Source organism: Moschus berezovskii, chromosome 12, assembly GCF_049115385.1.
Source record: "Moschus berezovskii isolate FMDL1 chromosome 12, NW_MosBer_1.0, whole genome shotgun sequence".
Taxonomy (NCBI): Eukaryota; Metazoa; Chordata; class Mammalia; order Artiodactyla; family Moschidae; genus Moschus; species Moschus berezovskii.
The window spans coordinates 46875417-46882043 of NC_142471.1; the positions used below are offsets into that span (position 1 = coordinate 46875417).

Sequence of the window (6627 nt, forward strand, 5' to 3'; positions counted from 1 at the left end):
GATAAATAGTGAAAAGATTTCTCCCCCTTAAATACCTCATAAATCATAGAGCACATTTAAGCCTGAGAATTAATTTGAGCTTAGTTTTGAAGTGAGACAGAAAATTTTGCATGTTTTGCATTATTTTGTTAATATCATATAGTTGCAAGTTGATGTAATCTATGCCAAAATTATCCTACAGATGTGTTCTGTTTAACCTTCATGCTGTTCCCCCCCAAAAAAAAATTTCCATTAAGCATTTGGGATATTCCATTATCATTTCCATTTATCATCATCTTGTTTTTCTTATAGTTGAATAAAAAGGAAAATACAATTAAGTCTTAAGAATATTTTCCCATTAAAAGTACAGAGTGAAGTAAGTCAGAAAGAAAAACACATATATATGGAATTTAGAAAGATGGTAATGACGACCCTATATGCGAGACAGCAGAAGAGACACAGATATAAAGAACAGACTTGGATTCAGTGGGAGAAGGCAAGGGTGGGATGATTTGAGAGAACAGTATTGAAACATATATATTACCACATGTGAAGTAGATGATCAGTCCAAGTTCAATGCATGAAACAGGGCGCTCAAAGCCAGTGCACTGGGACAACCCAAACGGAGGGGATAGGGAGGGAGGTGGGAGGGGGTTTCGGAATGGGGGACACATGTGCACCCATGGTTGATTCATGTCAGTATATGGCAAAAACCACCACAATATTATAATTAGCCTCCAATTAAAATAAATGAATTAATTTTAAAAAAATTTAAAAAAGGTAGGATAAACATAAAGTTCTAAAGCTCCTGCTCTGACAATTTATGATTCCATATAAAGAAACAAAAAGAAACAAAAAAAAAATAGAAAGGTAAAATCCAGACCTAGAAGGTCATGGCTTTTCTAGAAGAATCAAAGAACGTGTGTGTGTGTGCATGTGTCTGTGTGTGTGTGTGTGTGTGTATGTGTAACTGGAGGGTACTCTATATGCAGAGAGGGTCTTTGTCAAAAGAGTAAACTTAAACCACCATTACATAACAAACCTTGTCTCTTTCTTTTCTTAACATTTTCTATCTGAACCCTATATGTCATTTTGGTTTGAGAACACTATTTTAAATAAGAATGGAATTTTCTCTTGATGCTTTGTACTTTTTTCCTTCCTGTTTTTTCCTACTTTTCTGTCTCTTTAGTAAAAAGTGATCATGTCTTTAGTAAAAAGTGAACAATGTCTCAATTTATTATTATTTTTTTCTTACTTCTGCCTATTCTGTATCTAGTTGTTCAAGGTCCTGAAGCATTGCTTGAGAATTGGTCTTAATTTTGGCTGAATATTGGAGTCCTCTGGAGAGCTTGAAAAAACAAACAAACAAGCAAACAAACCACCCCACCAACCTCATATATAGGTCTCATCTCTACAGATTCTGGTTTAATTCATCTTTCACTAGGGAGAACAAGATGGTGGAGGAGATGGTGGACGTGGAGTACATTTCTCTCCATGGATACATCAGGAATACACCTTCAGACACAGAAGTGCATGCAGAGTGGATAGGAGTACCTGACCAGTGGAAAAGAATATATAGACTTACACAAAACTCGGTAGGATGAAGGAACTAGGAGGAAAAACAGGAGTGTTAGTAGGACTGGACCTGCCCTCAGCAGGTGGGGGAACTGAAGCAGGGGTCCAATCCCCACATCGGGGCAATTGTCTGAGTCAGAGGAGAAACATTTAAGGCTGAGAGTGAAACAGCTGATCTGTGGCAGCCTAAATGGAATGAGAATCAGACAGTCCTTGCCATAGTCATACAAACCCTGGACAGAGTCATAGATCCTCTGGGAGGTACTGCATCTGGGAGCTGGAGTTTAGGGATTATGGAGCAATCCTAGGGCAAAGGCTGCTGTTGACTGCAGAGAGATGGATCGAGGGGATGTGAGGTGGGAGATTGTGGTGGGAATTGCCTGTGGAGGAGGAAACCCAGGCAGCCATGGAAGCAAGTTCATACTGCTGAGTCACATGTAGTGGGTGGAGCCATCACCATAGTCTCTCTCCCCCCACACGCCAGCATTGGCAGCTGAACAATAGAGAGACTGGCCCATGAAATGCCTGATGCAATGAACAACAGAGAAGGACCCAAGGCAAGGGGGCCCCTCTGTGTGCCTGAATGGGTGGAGCTACAGAGAAAGACTGGCCAAAGAGGCCTTCCGATTGCCAGCGACAAGAGGCTTGAAAAAAGACTCTGATAGGGCCATAGACTCTTGTGGTGCAGGCAGTCCATGTCCCTGCACACTTGGTGCCACTAGGGTCCCCACAAGCCAAGCAGCTGTGCCACCTTCACACTCAACTCTCGCTGGGGTAGAGCTGCCACAGGCAAAAAATGTCTTGCATCTATGCGCACGGGGTCACTTTGGTCGTGTCCAACTTTTTGCGAACCTGTAGACTGTGGCCTTCCTGGCTACTTTGTCAGGGAGTGGGGGTTCTCCAGGCAAGAATACTGGAGCATATTGGCAAATATTGGTTGTCATACCCTTCTAGAGCACTATATTTCCTGCTGCCCTAGCTGCCAACTCCCCTGAGTACCTGGTGCTGCCAGAACCCCTGCAACCCAAGCAGCTGCTCCACCTGCAAACCCGGTCTTCACAGGGGCAAACCCAAGTCCTCCAGGGAAGCCTCAGGAGCAAACCCCAGTGGATGACCCACATCCAGAGGTGGAAATAAAACCACAATTTAAACCCAGGGGCAGTGTGACTAATGAAGAAGACCCAAACCTTCCCACCAGCTGTACAAGCTGCAGATTAAACTCACATGATCAACTAGGCAGACTCTGTGTCTGTGGAATATATAAAAGCTCATTGAGAGCTCCCACAAAAGAAAACGCGCTAGTGCTGATAGCTGTGGACATTGGAGGCAAGAACACAGAGGAGTAGGACCAGATTAGTACCTGAGCTGCCCCCATAGCAGGTCCAGAGATCAGCACAATGTTGGAGGGCATCAAAGGGAGGTGAGGTGGACTGTGACTCCCAGCGAGGGAAAGGACTCTGACAGCAGTGATCAGGAAAAACATTTATTATTCTTATGTTTTGACTTGTTCTGTAGATTCTTTTTTTTTTTCCTTTTTTTCTTTCCCCCCCATCTATGTTGTAGTTGTCGATTTTATTGGAATTATGAAATCTAAGTAAGGCTGGGGGTGGGAGGAGAAGGGGACGATGGAGAATGAGATGGCTGGATGGCATCACCGACTCTGTGGACATGAGTTTGAGTGAACTCCGGGAGTTGGTGATGGACAGGGAGGCCTGGCGTGCTGTGATTCATGGGGTCGCGGAGAGTCGGATACGACTGAGCGACTGAACTGAACTGAACTGAAGTAAGCTTTTGAGCTTTTTTTCCCCTCAGTCACATTTTTTTTATTGTTGTTACAAACCTCTGCCTCTATGTTGAGCTTTTGCGGTTCTGTGGCGTTTTTCTTTTTTCTTTCTTCCATTCTTTTTTTCTTTTTCCCTATTCTTTATAATTTTAACTTTAATTTTTAAACCTATTATATTTTTTCTACATTTATTCCTTTGTTTGCCTTTCCTACTGTTCTTCTCCCCTTGTAGTTAATCTTTAATGTGTATAAATCTTCTTCATCTACCTCTATTTAACTTTGCATAACTATTCTTTCTTCCATTTCTTTCTTTCCTTTCCTCTCAACATATTTGTTAGCTTTGCTTTCATTGCTTTATTCCCCTCTTGGCACCTTGATTTAGTTTTGCTTTCCACTTTGTGCTTTAGTTAGTTTTGTTCTTAACTGGTAAATATAATTTTTGATTTCCTTTGTTCTCTGGGTACTTTATTTTTGTTGGACTGTTTTGATTTTGCTCATGGATGTATATGTATATGTGTATATTCCATTATTTTAATTATTTGCCTGATTTTGTAACTGCCATTTTTCTGGGGTTCATCTTTGGTTTCTCATTTTTGAATATTTGTTTTAATGTCTAGATAGCATATTAAAAAGCAGAGACATTACTTTGCAACAAAGGTCCATCTAGTTAAGGCTGTGGTTTTTCCAGTGGTCATGTATGGATGTGAGAGTTGGACGGTGAAGAAAGCTGATCACTGAAGAATTGATGCTTTTAAACTGTGGTGTCATAAGGAGATCAGTCCTGGGTGTTCATTGGAAGGACTGATGCTAAAGCTGAAACTCCAATACTTTGGCCACCTCATGTGACGAGTTGACTCACTGGAAAAAGAAAGACTCTGATGCTGGGAGGGATTGGGGGCAGGAGGAGAAGGGGGCGACAGAGAATGAGATCGCTGGATGGCATCACCGACTCGATGGACATGAGTTTGAGTGAACTCTGGGAGTTGGTGATGGACAGGGAGGCCTGGCATGCTGTGATTCATGGGGTCGCAAGGAATCGGACATGACTGAGTGACTGAACTGAACTGAACTGAATATGTATACCTATGGCTGATTCATGTTGAGGTTTACAGAAAGCAACAAAATTCTGTAAAGCAATAAAATAAGGGAAAACTCTCACTGTGAGGCTGTGACACGTGAACCAGCTTGAGGGCATGTCTCTGTGACCGTGTTGTCTCAGTCTGATGCTGCTGCTTCTCCCTCTGTGCATAATTTGATATTTTTGTTTAAAACTTTTCTTTTTCGGTGAAGAAAATTCGTGATTTTTTTCATAGTTCTAGGAAAAACAGAACTTTATTTTTGTTTCATGACACATGAAGTTTTGGCTGACCTATTACATTTCTGTCAGACACAAGAATTTCATCCTCTTGGAAATGTTTTTATGACACTTTAAAAAATCACTCCTGGGCCTCCCTGGTGGCTCAGTGGTAGGAACCTGCCTGCCAGTGCAGGAGACATGGGTTCAATCCCTGATCCGGGAAGATCTCACATGCTTGGAGTAGCTAATCCTGTGTGCCACAGCTATTGAGACAGCAGTCTAAAGCTTGCGATTTGCAACTACTGAGCTTACACACTGCAACTACTGAAGTCTGCGCACCCTAGAGCCTGTGTTCCACAACAAGAGGAGTCATTGCAATAAGAAGCCCACACACCACAACTAGAGTGTAGCCCTTGCTCACTGCAACTAGAGAAAAGCCTGTGCATCAATGAAGTCCAAGCACATCCATAAATAAATAAATAAATACATAAAATAAAAATATTTAAAAATCAATCCTGATATTTCATGGAACAATATCATAATTATATAGAAACTAATTTCCAGCTCATGTGTTGCTGAAGATGTGATGGAAAAGGAAAAGGGAAAGAGCACAATTGTGATTGGAGAGAAATGTGGTCTCTGCAATTTGTGAGAAATATCATGCAATAAGAGGGTTGTATATGACCCAAAACCTTGGAGTAAATACCATTGCTGTTTAATCATTCGAAGTCCCCAAAGGGAATACTTATGAACAGGATTAAATGGTGGGTCCAAGGAGCATTCTTTATTATGCTCTGGCTATGACCCTGTTGTTGTTTTTTTTTTTTTTTTTTAACAAGAATCATCTCTGTTTTATTTATTTTACAGAGTAATGGTTTAAACTGAATATACTTGGGCACAGTAAATATTTTGACATGAAAAGCATCAGAATGGGCATCAGAAAAATAGCTACTCATCTTACACACAATAACTAGAAAATATTTTTGTCTGATCATTTAAGGGTTACAAATCCTGAGAATGTTAGACATTGAACAAACTAGGTACTACTTTATAATTAAATCTTGCTTGGAAATCATCGTTTAAAAAAATGCTCTGAGGTACAAATCACCTATGTATTAAACATGAATCTTTTACATTTTACAAAGACTTTAAACAGATATATCAAATGATTATACTTCAGTGGCTCTAAAACAGCTATCAGTCAGGTTCCAGGACACACTGTTCCACGATTTCCCGTAAATTGGGGTTCTCCATGGCAGCCGCCACTCGCTCTTCGTCATTTATCTGCTTGTTGATATCTTCCTCTGTTGAGTGGGTTCCTTCAGAAATGTAGATTTCCAACTTACGTTTAAACGGTAAACACCGCTGAAGTTTTACTCTTAAGCACAGCCCAATAAGAGTCGCCAAAGAGCAATGAGGTACCGTTGGCGTGAATCTTATAATAACCAAATAGTCATCTTCATTTATCTCCTGAACCTCCAAACAACTTTCCGTTACCACTTCCAGTTCTTCTAAAGTATTGGGCTTCTCTGGGTCCCGGATGGTTCGAATTAAATCATAAACTTCTAGCGCTTTCTCTTCCATGATCCGGGGCTGCCGGGCAGCTCCCCGCTCAGAGAGGCCCGAGAGCCACAGGAATCTGCTCAGCGTCCAGGAGAGCAGTCCGGACACCCGCTCCATCCTTACGTTCCGCCCTCCCTGGCGACTGTCCCCGACCCTGTTGTTGTTGACCTTAGCAAAATGCTTTCTGAATCTCAGATTCATTTTTAAAGTAATAGTACCTACTTCACAAGGTGGTGCTAACTAATAAATAAAAATTCAAATACATAGTAATTGGGGCTTTCTAGGTGGTGCTGGTGGTAAAGAAACTGCCTGTTAATGCGGAGACATAAGAGACTAGGGTTCCATTCCTAGGTTGGGAAGATCCCCTGGAGGAGGGCATGGTAACCTTCCCCAGTATTCTTGACTGGAGAATCCCTGTGGATAGAGGAGC

At 41.5% G+C, this 6627-nt stretch overlaps 1 pseudogene; it reads right to left on the bottom strand.

Moving 5' to 3' along the window:
- Window positions 1–5456: 5456 nt before the first annotated feature.
- Window positions 5457–6328, bottom strand: LOC129555599 (cytosolic iron-sulfur assembly component 2A pseudogene; annotated as a pseudogene).
- Window positions 6329–6627: the final 299 nt, after the last annotated feature.